At 38.9% G+C, this 14,083-nt stretch overlaps 1 long non-coding RNA gene across 1 annotated transcript; it reads right to left on the bottom strand.

Annotated features, from left to right (window-relative positions):
* Positions 1 to 12,400: 12,400 nt before the first annotated feature.
* Positions 12,401 to 13,679, bottom strand: LOC129941910 (uncharacterized). Its single transcript, XR_008780941.1, has 4 exons — positions 13,434 to 13,679; positions 13,024 to 13,363; positions 12,803 to 12,964; positions 12,401 to 12,737 (listed from the first exon to the last, which is right to left on the bottom strand). It is a non-coding gene; the product is annotated as an uncharacterized LOC129941910 (long non-coding RNA).
* Between the last annotated feature and the right edge of the window lie 404 nt (positions 13,680 to 14,083).

Below are 14,083 nucleotides of genomic sequence, written 5' to 3' on the forward strand. Positions count from 1 at the left end.
TTGTCGCATTGAGAAAAAATATTAGGTCTCTAATCTTTGTCTCTGATAAGCAGAGTAAAAAGCCAAGAGTCGATGTTCAATGTATAAAGTTTAATGATAGAATGCAAGTTACAAAAGATTATAAAAGTAAAGCGATTAAAAAGTTAATGTAACAACAATGTATTCAAGTGTAGACTGGAAAGCTAATTCATAGGGTAGTGTTGAATAAATTGTCCTCACACTCCCACTTTTATTCAAAAAAAAATTTCAGTTAATTTTAGGATGAATGCCAATGGCACCACGAAAAAATTCAAATTTTTCCTTAGGCAGGCTCTTCGTGAATATGTCCCCAAGTTGTTCATCTGTACCAATATAGCTTAAAGTAAAAGATCCATCCTCAAACTTGTCGCGGATGAAATGGTACCTCACGTCGATGTGCTTGGTCCTTTTATGATACTCTGGGTTCTTAATGAGTTTGATAGCGCTTTGATTATCCACGTACAGCGTTGGTGATTCCCCCAAAATGCTTGGCGAAATGTCTTGCAAAAGTTGACGTAACCATAGTAATTGCTTTACTGCTTGTGCTGCTGCTATATATTCCGATTCGGTTGTCGAAAGAGCCACCGACCTCTGCTTCTCCGATGACCAAGAGACAGCGCCAGAACCCATCATGAAAACATAGCCTGATGTTGACTTTCTAGTATCAGGATCACCAGCAAAATCAGCATCGCTGAAAGCAGAAAAATTGTTATTGAGCTTTGAAGTAAAAAGTATGCCATAATAGATGGTTCCTTTGATGTATCGTAGTATACGTTTTATAGCCTTAATATTCTGATTTGATGGATGTTCCATATATCTGCTTGCATTGTTAAGGGCAAAGCTAATATCCGGTCGTGTTGCTACAGCCAGGTACATCAAACTGCCGACCACCTCGCGATATGGGAAAAGACCTTCCGGTGTATCAGAATTGTTATTTGAAAGTTGAAGTTCATTGGTTGGTGTTGAGACCGGATTGCAATCCACCATATGAAAACGTTGAAGAATCCTCTAAGCATATCCAGACTGACAAATATGCACTCCTCCATCGGAAAGACGGCTTATCTCCAACCCCAAAAAACACTCCGCATCACACCACTTTACATTGAACTCCTTGCTCAGGTAATCAATAAGTGGATTAAGAAGATCTTCAGAACTTGTCGCGATTAATCCATCGTCTATGTAGATTGCCAAGTACATTTTATCTTTACCTTTTCGGAAGACAAAAACACATGGATCCGCTTGAGAAGCTTGAAATTCAAAATTTTTGATGAAATCGGTAAATTTCTTATTCCAGCATCGAGATGCTTGTTTGAGTCCATAGAGACTTCTAAGTAGCCTGCAAACCTTACCACTCCCGTCCTCATATCCTTTGGGTTGATTCATGAAGACTTCATCCTGTAGTTCTCCATACAGGAATGCGGTTTTTATATCAAATTGTCGGAGAATAAGATCTTCTGCTGCCGCTATCGATAAAATGACCCTAATTGATTCGAATTTCACTACTGGGCTGAATGTCTCACGAAAATCGATCCCATACTGCTGGGTGAATCCTCTGGCAACAAGTCTTGCTTTATATCTGTCCACTGTTCCGTCTGATTTGTACTTTATCTTGTATACCCAGCGATTATCAATTACCTTTTTATTGTCAGGCAAATCAACAAGAGTCCATGTTTGATTCTGTAATAGGGAGTTGAACTCGTCATCCATCGCCTCAATCCACTTGGTCTTTTGGTTAGAGTTGATTGCATCCTCAAAACTTGATGGTTCTTGGGCACCTGTCGAAGATGAAAAACAATCTGATGAGTAAACGTAGCTTACAGGATTCAATTTTCGAAGTTTGTCCCTATAATGGCTGTTTTCCTCAGCATTATCTGTAGTCTCATCACTGGCCGGTGTAAAATCACTTGCTTCTTTCTTGGGTTCACGATCGTCTGAAACAATGTCACATTTTTCTATTGGGTTTGTTGTTTTAACAGTTACTTGTGGGTTTATTGGGTTTTCTTCACACTCTTTAAAAATAACATCTCTAGAAACAATAATTCTAGTTTGCGATGGACTCCATAGCCGAAAGGCCTTGACATTATCAGAGTATCCTACGAATACGCATTTTTCAGACTTGGAATCCCATTTTTGACGTCTCTCTTTAGGAACATGTACGTAAACCTCAGATCCAAATATTCTTAGATGATCAAGTTTCGGTAGAGTATTGAACCAAATTTCAAAAGGACTTTTACCAAACACTGAACTCTTACCTGTGCGATTTAGGACATATACCGCCGTGTTTACAGCCTCCGCCCAAAATTTGAGTCCAATGTGACATGAATAAATCAACGCTCGTCCTGCTTCGACTATTGTCCTTATATCACGCTCCGCTCGGCCGTTTTGCTGCGGTGAATATGGAGCGCTACGCTGGTGACGAATGCCTTTCTTTTGTAGTATCTCCTCCATACTCTTGTTTACGAACTCCAGACCATTATCGCTTCGTAAGGTATTGATGTAGTGCCCAGTTTCATTCTTAACAGATTGCAAAAAATGATTAAAAAACTTAACGACCTCCGATTTGTGTTGCATGAAATAAACAGTTCGAAAATTAGAAAAATCATCCTTGAAGAGAAGGAAATACCTCGAACCACCCAAGGACGTTTCCTGCATGGGTCCACAGACATCGGCATGGACAAGCTGCCCACACTTTGTTGATTTGCTTTCGCTGCGAGGAAAAACTGCACGATGCTGTTTGCCGAAAATGCAGCCTTCGCAGAGGAAATTATCTTCATCCTTATATTTAATCTTCGCAGTTTCCAGAAAATTTCTCACATGAGCCACAGACTGATGTACCAGTCTCTCATGCCACAACCTCAACGACTGACAAGAAGCAACATTAGCGTCACAAACCAGACCACCACCACCAACTTCCTTGTCTGCACACCTTTTTCCCAGCACAACCTTGAACATCATTTCAAAAAATTTGTCTTTGCGGACTCCCACTGCAACCGTACGATCACCCATTCTCAGCTCACATTGATCTTTGTTTGAAATACAATCAAAACCCTTATCCAAAACGCATCCTGCTGAAAATAGATTAAGTCGAATCTGCGGTACAAATAAAACATCTTTTAGTTGTTTTTCATTCCATTGATTTCCATCAAAAGCTAATACATCTATAGTACCTTTACCATGCGCATAAATTATGCTACCATCTCCAACTCTAACGGGAATGGCATCATGCAAAGCTTCATAATGACTAAACCAACATCGTTTGTTGGTCATGTGATCGCTTGCCCCCGAGTCGAGAAACCACGCGTTCTCGTTCACACATTCAGATAACATGAGCTCACTGATAAAAGCGTCACTGGTTTTCTTGTCAAATCTTGAGGACTTACTCGTATTACCTTGCCGCCTTGGGCAATCAGACTTGAAATGACCTCTCTCGTTACAAAAGTAGCACCGAAGGCTGCTTCTTCCTGGTTTAGTGAAAGATTTGTTGTTGCTGCTTTCTTGCTTGCTGTTTCTTCCAAAACGTCTGAACTTATTCACAACTAGGGCTTCACTTGGTGCTGGTTCCTCTTGTGATATCATTCGGGTCTCTTCAATCATAAGACGTGTAATGAGGTTATCTAATGTGCGTTGACTTTTGTCTGTGGACTCCCATGCACTGTGGAAAAAATTAAAACTCGGAGGAAGAGTCATTAATACTTTTGTTATAACCATAGATTCTGAAATAGGTTCACCTAAATCCCTGAGTTGCTGCACGATCTTTTCCAATTTTGAAATGTGACACGCCATACTATCACCAGGATTCTTCGAAAAACTGTAAAATCGTTGTTGTAGCATGTGAACCCCAGACTCCGATTTTTGCTCGTACACGCTGTGGAGTATATTCCACATAGCATTGGAACTCTCACAATTGATGATGTGCAACATGGGCTGCTGTCCAATGGTCGAGATTATTTGCTTTTGCGCCAAGACATCAGATTTCCTCCATGCTACTAATTTAGCTTCATCGGTTGGCCTCAAAGAAAGTCCAGTTGCAACGTCTAGTAAATCGCTAGCGCTCAGCAAAATACGCATTTGAAATTTCCATACGGACCATTGACTTGCATCGAGAAGCTTGTCAATCTTAAACGTGGACTCATTCTCCATGATTATTCAAAAAAATATATGCCGTGAACAAAAAAAATATTTGATATAATAGAAAAATTTGTACACTCGTTAGAACAACGTTTTTATTATATTACTGTTCAAGAACAAAGAAATCGTAAGATCAAGAACTGTTCTATCGTTAATCTTTATATACTCTCAATATCGAATGATATTAAACCGTAACCATCAACTCTTCTCTACCGTTTTTTTATGTATAGCAAAATAAGAGATTAGTCAAAAATTGCTCTGCCCACGAAATGTCTATATACCGAGTTACACTTTTGCAATAATGTCTATTTCCAAAAAACTCAAAGACCTGGGCCCATAACCTGATAAGCAGAGTAAAAAGCCAAGAGTCGATGTTCAATGTATAAAGTTTAATGATAGAATGCAAGTTACAAAAGATTATAAAAGTAAAGCGATTAAAAAGTTAATGTAACAACAATGTATTCAAGTGTAGACTGGAAAGCTAATTCATAGGGTAGTGTTGAATAAATTGTCCTCACAGTCTCAGATAGCTCATCGAGTTCTTGAAAGAATGCTTTTCCAAAGCATTTCATTCTGGTGTTTGACAAAGCAGGACATTTGCAGACGAAATGGATTATGGTTTCACTTTCCCTTTGGTCACTACAACTACGGCAAAAGGTGTTGTAAGAGATACCCAACTTCTCTGCATGAGCTCCTAAAGGCCAATGTCCGGTACAAACCGCAACAATCCTGACTATGTCTTGCCTTGGCCTGCATAGAAGATCGTTTGTACGGGTTTTGTTACAGGTGGGAAATATCTTCCTATATATAATGCAGTTGGGTAAATTGCTCCATCTTCGGTTTGATTAAGTTTGGTAGATAGAAAAGATTTTACCCTTCATAGCACCAAGAGGAATGTTAACAATTTCCGCAAGTGAGCTATGAAGGGCCGATCCTTGTCTGGCTAGCTCGTCAGCCCGTTCATTTCCCATGATACCACTATGGCCCGGAAGCCAGATCAGGGTGACACCGAGGTTAATATTCAGGCTCGCAAGCTCATCCCGACATTGCTGGACCAATTTAGATGACGATATGGCAAAATTAATGGCTTTGACAGCTGCCTGACTGTCTGTAAAGATAGCCACATTTCGGTTTTGGTTTGGGTTTTGTTTAAGTATCTTGCATGCCTCTCTTATTGCCAGCAGTTCAGCCTGAAAAAACACTAGCAAAGTCAGAAAACCTAAAGGATTTGGCTACATTTAGGCACTCAGAAAAGATCCAAGAACCAACTCCACACTCCATCTTTGAGCCGTCAGTAAAGATGGTTGTGTCGAAACCTATCGACACGATGTCATCCCCCAATCTTCTCTCGATGGGAATAACCTTAAACCCCTTACTAAGGTTTAAAGTAGGAGTGCAGTAGTCAGTGTCTACCGAGAAAATATCTGAGGGAATTAATTTCGTAGTGTTGCTGTGACTGTAAGGTTTTGACAACCAGCTATTTGATTCCTTCAGCCTAATAGCGCTGCAGAAAACTATGTATTTAATAAAAAGGTCGATTGGTAGAAGATCCAAAATAACGTTTAAGGCGTTCGTTGGGCAAGAACGCATGGCCCCTGTGGTGCCCACGCAAATTGTTCTCTGAACCTTCTTTAGCTTATTAATGTTATAGGCTTTGCTAAGAGCAGGCCACCACACAATCGAACCATATGTTAAGATAGGGCGTACTACGGCTGTGTACGTCTATAAAATCATCTTCGACTGAAGTCCCCACTTTTTGCCGAAAGTTTTGCTGCAGGCTTAGAAGGCAGCACAGGCCTTCTTAACCCGTACTTCAATATTTATTTTCCAGTTTAGTTAAGGGTCGAGTATAACTCCCAAATATTTTGCACTGGAAGACAATGATAGGATTTGACCTTTGAGTTGAGGTAGCGTGAAGGGTGGTACTTTAGTTTTGGTGGTAAAGAGCAACAGTTCAGTTTTACTTTGGTTAACTCCTTGTCCACAACTAGTGACCCAGTTGCTTACTTCCTTCAAAGCTGACTCCGTGATTTCACTAATCGCAGAGGTGTACTTTCCTGACACAAATAGCACCAAATCATCCGCGTAGGCTACCGCCTTCACTCCACATCTCTCTAATTTAACGAGAATTGTATCCATGACCAGAAGCCATAGAAGAGGCGAAAGAACACCACCCTGGGATGTTCCCCTACTCACGTGTTTTGTTGCGATTGTATTGCCTAGAGAGGCTCGAATCTTCCTACCACTGAGCATGGAAATAATCCATTCTCGAATGAAGTCTTCTACACCGAACTTAACGAGCGATTCTTCTATGGATTCTGTAAGGACGTTGTTAAAAGCACCTTCTATGTCTAGGAAGGTGGCAAGAGTAAATTCTTTATAATGGATTGTTTGTTCTACAGGACGCAAATCCTTCGTGGATTCGTGACCTCGCCTACTCACTTTCGGGATAAAAACTACTTTGACCTGTCACCACGACATGGGCACATGTTTGAGAAGGAGATATCCTTTGAAAATTTGTTCCAGCCATGGAGCTGCCACATCATGCAACTTTTGAAGCATAACTGGCAGTATGCCATCCATGTCTAGGAATTTATATGGAGAAAAAGTATTGATGGCCCACAAAATATTTTCTCTGGTTATAACGGAATTGACTTGCTCCATATGAGCTACGTTTAGCTCTGTGGTTTCAAGCGATTCGGGGTTATCACTCTCGCAACCCTTAGAGTGCGTCTTCATCAGTAGTTCAAGAGATTTGGCTGGAGAGGCTGTCCAGGTTCCATCAGGTTTTTTTGGAAATGAAGGATTACAATGTTCCTTCGATAAAACTTTGATGAGCCTTGCGGAGTCCTTTATGTCTTCGATTGATTGACAGTATTCTCCCTAGCCTTGTCTTTTGGCTGATGACAGGGCTTGTTTGTAAATTTTAAGAGAGTCTTTATACGGTTGGTAAAACTTATGTTTGTTGCAGATATTTAAAATTGTCCTCGTCTTTTTTCTCGACAGTTCTTCATTCCACCACGAAGGAAGGGTTTTACGGCTATATTTAACTGGGCAAGAGACTCTAAAAGATTAACTTATAGAAGTTTCAAAGGTTTTCACTTTGATTCAAGGTCTCCTATCGATTCAGTGAGATTCGGTAAGCTGCTTAGTTTGGAATTCGCAATTTGACTGAATTTCGCCCAGTCAGTCCTTTTGGGATTTCGGTAAGATGGAGGGTTTTTTGACTCGAAATTAATTTGAAAAAGAATCCACTTGTGATCTGAAAACGAATTTAAAGGGGAAACTCTCCAATTCTCCACTAATAAATTACGGTTGTTTACTAAAGTAACATCAAGGAAACCATCCATCCATCCATCATAATTTTCCGAGCTGGGAAAGACGAAAGTGGGAGTATTGCCTCTGTTACAAATGGTCATATTGTTTTCAATAATAAAATCAAAAAGTGACTCACCAGAAGGTTTGCCTTTTTGATGTTAGCTTCGGTTATGATTTTGCACACCTCCTCCGGAGTCGATGGTGCATTATGGGCAGAGTAAAAAGAGGCCATCAGCAAACCCTGTGTATTCTTGCCTTCAAATCAGACAACTGTCAGATCGGGAGTGCTAAAATTTGGACATAAAAACCTTATAAATGTTTCTTAGCTAAAATACAAGTTCTGGGATTACCTTGGTCTTGATCTGCAGTTTTATAAAAGAGGTCGTATTGGTTGTCTTGGAGGCCTCGCACCTTGAGGCCGTTTATCCACGGTTCTTGGATAACGCCAATGTCGAAGTTTCCCTCCCTAAGGGAAACTCTTAAAACTATATCTGAAGCGCACTTAGAGTGCTTCAGATTAATCTGGATGACCTTCAGCGCTATTTTTAACTATTTTTAGCTGCAGAGCTGGGCCCGGCAACTCGCTGGTAATCTCGACTCCGCTAATAACATCGTCATCATCGACGTTGTCATCAGCTTTGTCGGTGTCTGTTCCCTGACTCTGCAGAATTTTAATTTTGGCATTCGTTATGCCAAAACTAAGTTTGTATTCGGCTTTTTTGAGAGCCCCTTGACTCTCCTGGCTAATTCTCAGAAGGTAAGAGGCGCTGCTCTTCTGCGGTTCTTCTGTTTTAACTAAAGACCAATCGTGCATGGGGACCAGCGGATTTCGACTCTGTAGACCGCGGATCAGTTCCTGTTATGCTCATGAGCGGCAACTAAATGCGAGCCTTTGGTTGTCTTAGGATGTCCTTAGCTGGGATAAGCTTGAGCTTCAAGCCCTCCCAGTCATTGCTTACCTTAGCTATGCTTTCACTAAGGAAATCCCTAGAAAACCTGTCCGCACACTTAATTACCCTATGCCCCCTGAGCATCTCGCCAGAGTCAAAACAAGGGTAGGGGCCCTCACTGTTTGTTATAGTGTATGAAAACACCATCTAAGAGAGCTTGAGCTCGATAGAATTCCACGCGTTCAGCAGACCTTTGCTGTTTGTGGAGAGCTCATCCACAACTGCTACGTGGAGGTCGTCCCTGACAACCTCACTAAGAGTACGCAGTTGCGCTGCTTCAGAAGAAGGTGCTTTCACTGGCTTTGTCCGGTCGTCAAGCTTGCTCTTTTTCTGAGACGTGCAGATCTCCACCTGAGATCTGTTTCGCTTAACGGCCTTTTGGTACTCTATTTTATCTTGGGCGTCCCTCTCATGAATCATTCCGGTCTCTTCATTTTTGGCAATCTTGGCAAGAATGTGAGAGGCCGATTTGAAGCGGTTCCTGAGAAGAGCACCGTCTTATTGGTTTTTGTTTCCCCCAGGTGGACTGCTACTCGAGGGTTTCGGTTTTGTATACGGCTAAGGAAGTATAGGAGTGCTATGAATAACACTGCCTATACTTTCTGTGGTTTTGGGTTGCTCACAAGTGCTGAAACTACCAGCGTTAAATGAGCTCCCCTTCAAAGTCTCCTGGCTGGAGGCCAAGAGTTCATCCTAAAAGTCTGTGGAGGGTTCTACTTTCGTCTTGTCTATTTCGTCCATTTTTTTAAATTTTTTGTATTTTGGTCCCACGAGTAGGTCGGAAAAAAGAGGTCAGCCCCGGCAGAGCCGATATTCCGGGATAAGGCAGAAAATAAGACGGACCCTGCCAAGGCATCCGAATGAGCTCGTTAGCGACTGGTTTGAACCCCAGCCTTTCATTCGTCGGCACGGATTATGTAAGACGCTCACACCATCACTGAAATTAGGGACCCGGTATCTATGGTCAAATTGCATTGCTAAGGCTTGCTACTATTAAGGAGTAGGAGACTTCAGCAATTCAACCTGACCTTAGCTGATCTCCATCTTGACAACGTACAAGACAACTGTGGTGATCATTGCCGCCCGGCACCCACTGGGAGGAATTGAAAGGATTTTTGCCAGGCATTTATTTTACTTACTTTATGATTAAAACTGGCTTTAGATAACTAACTAATATCTTTCTAAATGCATTATTTAGAATAGTTTCTAAATCTTCATTGTTCTGGCACCTAACAATTGTAATTAATTTTATATCATATTCGAATAATATTACTATCAAACGAACACAATCAGAGTACCAAAAAGTTGTTCATCAACAATTTTGAATTTTCTTTCAACATCTCTGAACAGCTGACTACATCCGCCATTTTTCAAAGGAAGTCGCCATTTTTCAAAGGTGGTGAGTATGCACGTCTTCTTGCATAGGTATTGTTCCCCCATTTTTTTTAATATGGAGTTAAACCATATGCAAGTAACCACACTTGTAAGCAAAAGGAGAGCAACCGTCGAAGTTGATTCTCTTGTTTAGTGTTTTCTCTCTGAAGCAAACCTCTTTTCTCAACAAAGTATTCACACATACATAATAACTTTTAGGTCTAAGGTGATGTCGAAATGCTTTTAATTGTTTCTGTTGACTAATTATATATTTAATACATTATACCATAGAGGAAATATATTATCTAGAGTCCCGACCGGTACCCGTCCTACCTGAAACACCCTCAAATTTTATCCGAGGTGAACTCTCTCAAATTCGAGGTAAACTCTCTCAAATTCTCTATCGGTGAATACATGTGAGTGGAGAAAAAAAAGCAAAATGGGGGATCGGGCTAAAAAGAAACTAATGGAATTTTTTGACCTGTCAAAAATGACAAACAAATTTTGCAAAACAAAACAATGGGTTTCGGATTTTAAGAGTAAGTTTTTGTTAATTGTTTTGATTTTTAATATAATTTGATATTTTTCAGACCAAAATTCTTTATAATGAAGGGGGTATATACAAGTTTACTTCATTGAATAAAAAGTAAGTCAAATTGCAGTGAAGAAGATGCAACAATCGAGTTATTTTAAAGTCTGTCTTTTCATTTTAGATAGTGCCATAATGCAGGAAGCAATTTCCATTAAGTAATCTGAAAGGCAAACCAAACAAGGCGCTAATTTGCAGGTAAGTTTTTTGTATATTATGTTTCTCTTAACAAAATAATATCAATGTTTTTAATTACAGATACTGCCCATTGTTTTTGTATGTACTTCTCAATGGCAATAGCTGCCGCAGGCGTTGACGGCGGAGGTGTCACCATCAAAACCATTAGAAAAAACACCATCAAGTCAATGATGCAGGTGGAAGTTTTGCCATGTAATAGTCGACCGCTGACGCCCTTCTACATCAATTGTGTAAGTACGTATCGAAACATTCTTATCGTAGTCAACTAGCTTAATCTTCATCTTCTAGGTGTAAAGAGTACTACAAGTCTGCAGTTCTGCAAGAGACGCAAACAAAACAAGAATACAACCTTGACTGTAAGTGAGTTCAAATTTTAAATCTACAACGAATCCATTCATTTTGCTCCTGAAGATCGCACTAGCTTAACGGTGGCAATCATTCGGAGGCAAATGAGCTGGCCCGACAAGAATCCCCAAGAAGCCAAACAGATTCAGATCAGTCTCTCGGCAGCTACTGACGATGTCGGCGAGTTGAATCCATCGAATTTCACACAGAAAACCAACATCAAAAAAGTAAGTAAACTTCCATTTCAGATTTCCTTGTATAATGAAAATTAATTTCTTTATAGTCACGACAATTCAGCGTGAACAACCTCTATCCGCAGAGAAAGTGTTTGTGTGTCAAGAGATCTCTGCGTTGTGGAAAATGCGAACACAATGTCATCAAGCCGGAGTACCATCCAGGATCGATCAAGTATCGCATTCAATTGTTTGCTAACTACCATTTGCCCGACGTTCTGCTTGTAAGCCACTGAAGCCTGGCACGTCCACTGAATTGATCCTCAATTTAACTAACCCAACGATGTACCATATGACCACAACCATTATGAAACTGCCAACCAAGGAAGAGAAACGGTGAATGATCGACTTCAAATAAAAGTTCAACGAAAGTAACCAAAGTAAATAACAAAAAAATCGAATTCGAAATTCTTATGTTGTTTCTCTTATTTTTTTTTATAGATTCACCACTTGGAGAAAGTCCAATAAAGTAACAATCAAATTGAACTTCACACCTGAAGAAGGACTAAAACCAGGCGATAATGTTAACCTTAGTTTCTTGATGAAATATACTTTTGTGAATACATATACTACCGCCATAAAAGAAAGGACGTCAAAAACACGCAGTTTTTGCAAAAGTTGGTCAAATTGAAGCCTAGATTTATTTCTATGTATATCTAAAAAAAAAACTTTTCTGCAAACAACTTGTTTATTTATTTTGAGCTATAGTGTAATTTTGTATATATTGTATTATCTACTGTTTCTTTGCTGACTAGGATTATTTTTATTCAAAATTAATTATGATTTACTTTACTTTAATAATAAAGGAATTTGTTTTGAATTCAAAGATGTTGGTGCTTTTTGCTTTAGGGGTTGAATTCGGTTGAATCAAGTGAATTTTGAAGAATATACAAATGGTAATGTACAAATTGATCGGATTAGCCAACATAAAACATCCCATTTCGGTTGTTTGGGGGTAGCACAACTCGAACCTTGAACAAAATGGGACCTACATAACTAAAATGTTCGTTGGAATTTTTACCCGCCCATTTAAACTATATAAATTTGATTAGATGAAAAGTACGAAACAAATTTAAGAAAAAATATTGTAGATTGGGAAATCATCGCATTTTTTTGTTGTTGAAAAAAAAACTACTTCATGAATTTAGTGAGCCTTAAAAATACTTAAATGTATGTATGCATATTATGTCACCAATTATAACGTTGAGTGCCGAATGGAATTTAAAAGCATATTTTAATTAATTTCATTGTATTTAAAAAAATATATAAACATGATTAACAAACCAGGGAGTCTACATGTTTAATGATTCAAATTGTTTATTTTTATCACAAAAAAGAATACAATATTATTATTAATGACTTTTAATTAATGTAAAATTGAATATGGATATAAGCTAAACAAATTGTTTTTATTCATATGCTCATCCTTGCCAACAAAAAGGAGACATTTAACATTTTGAACTAATAGATAGAAATGGTATGTGATATTTGTGGTGATGAGTTAGTGTGATGTTAGTGCGAAGTTTTGAGTTCGCTATTGCTTGATATAGAACCCTACAGCTGTGATGATTCTCATCGTATGAGCTGAAAGAAGATTTTTAATTATAAAATAAATTACCTCAAGCAAAAACATAACACTTTTCACTTACTTTCTTTTGTTAAACATTAAGCTTTTAGTGCCAGATCAAGAATGGATAGTCTAGGCTCTGGAAAAATCTTAACGATAGGATTTAGTTGTAATTCACCTAGTCCTTTAAAATTTGCCTTGTTGAGCGCTTTTGTGACTTTTTCGGCTTGTTTTAGACCCTCCTCTGAAAGAGAAAAACTTAAAAAGCTAAAAGAAATGATTTATTTGTTTATTAAAAATCACCTCAATGGACTAGAAGCGTCACATCTTAAGCTAGAATCGTTTGTGCTTTTCTCTTCTCTGGTGATTTTTTGTGTTGTTCCATGAGAAATGCAATTTCTTCCAGTGGGATAAAACTTGAACAACTTGAGAAGATTCTCGACTTCAGAATCTGGCATTTTCAAAAAAACTGATAAAGAGAAAAAGGCGACGTTTTTTCTTCGTCCAGCCAAATACCATCGCCAGCAAATTTTCCGAACTTGTCTCCTTCTTCGTTGGTAACAAGAGGCAGAATTGAATTGAAGATATTGACGGCATTGAAAGCAATAAATCATGAAAGGTATTTCAATTGAATTCCAGAGATCTACAATTTAAATTAGAAAAAGCGAAAATTAAGATAGTTCTTATTTTATTATTTATAAACACATCCTCACCAACAACATCACAGAGTTCGTGAACATAGTGAAGCAGATCAATTGGCCCATCCTCGGTGGTAGGTACTGTCTTGAAAAACTGACTGTAGATTAAATTAACTATTGTTCACATGATGAGGAAGGACTTACATACATTGCGATCTTTCGCCTATCCGTAGCAGAAGTGCTTTGCATTGCAAAGATGGTGGCACATTACGTGAATGTGCTACTGCTATCACACGATGCAATTAATTCAACTTGCGTTTGTATTTGTCCACCAAGTAAAGAGATTCCTCAACTTTTTAACAACTCTCAACTTGTATATCCATCTCGTCAAATAAAGCATGTCAGATTGCAAAGCGAATCGGCCCTTCTCCTTCCTACAGGGTTAAAAATGAGGATATAAGCCATAACAATAGACCGATTTGATTGCCAGTCTTGTTGAGAAGTGTTTTTTTTTACTAACAAACAAAACAAAACAATATTCATATAATTTGAGTTAAAAATTAATATGAACACATTTACCTTCAATTTGTACCTATTCACTCAACAATAAATATGTCGGCGTTGCTGGCTTCCTACGCGGGGCTTCCACTTCCACTTTTCTTGTTGCAACGTAATCCTTGGTTTCTTCTTTATCTGAGGATTAAATTAAATTCATTAAATTCATT

This window comes from Eupeodes corollae, chromosome 1 (assembly GCF_945859685.1).
Source record: "Eupeodes corollae chromosome 1, idEupCoro1.1, whole genome shotgun sequence".
Lineage (NCBI taxonomy): Eukaryota > Metazoa > Arthropoda > Insecta > Diptera > Syrphidae > Eupeodes > Eupeodes corollae.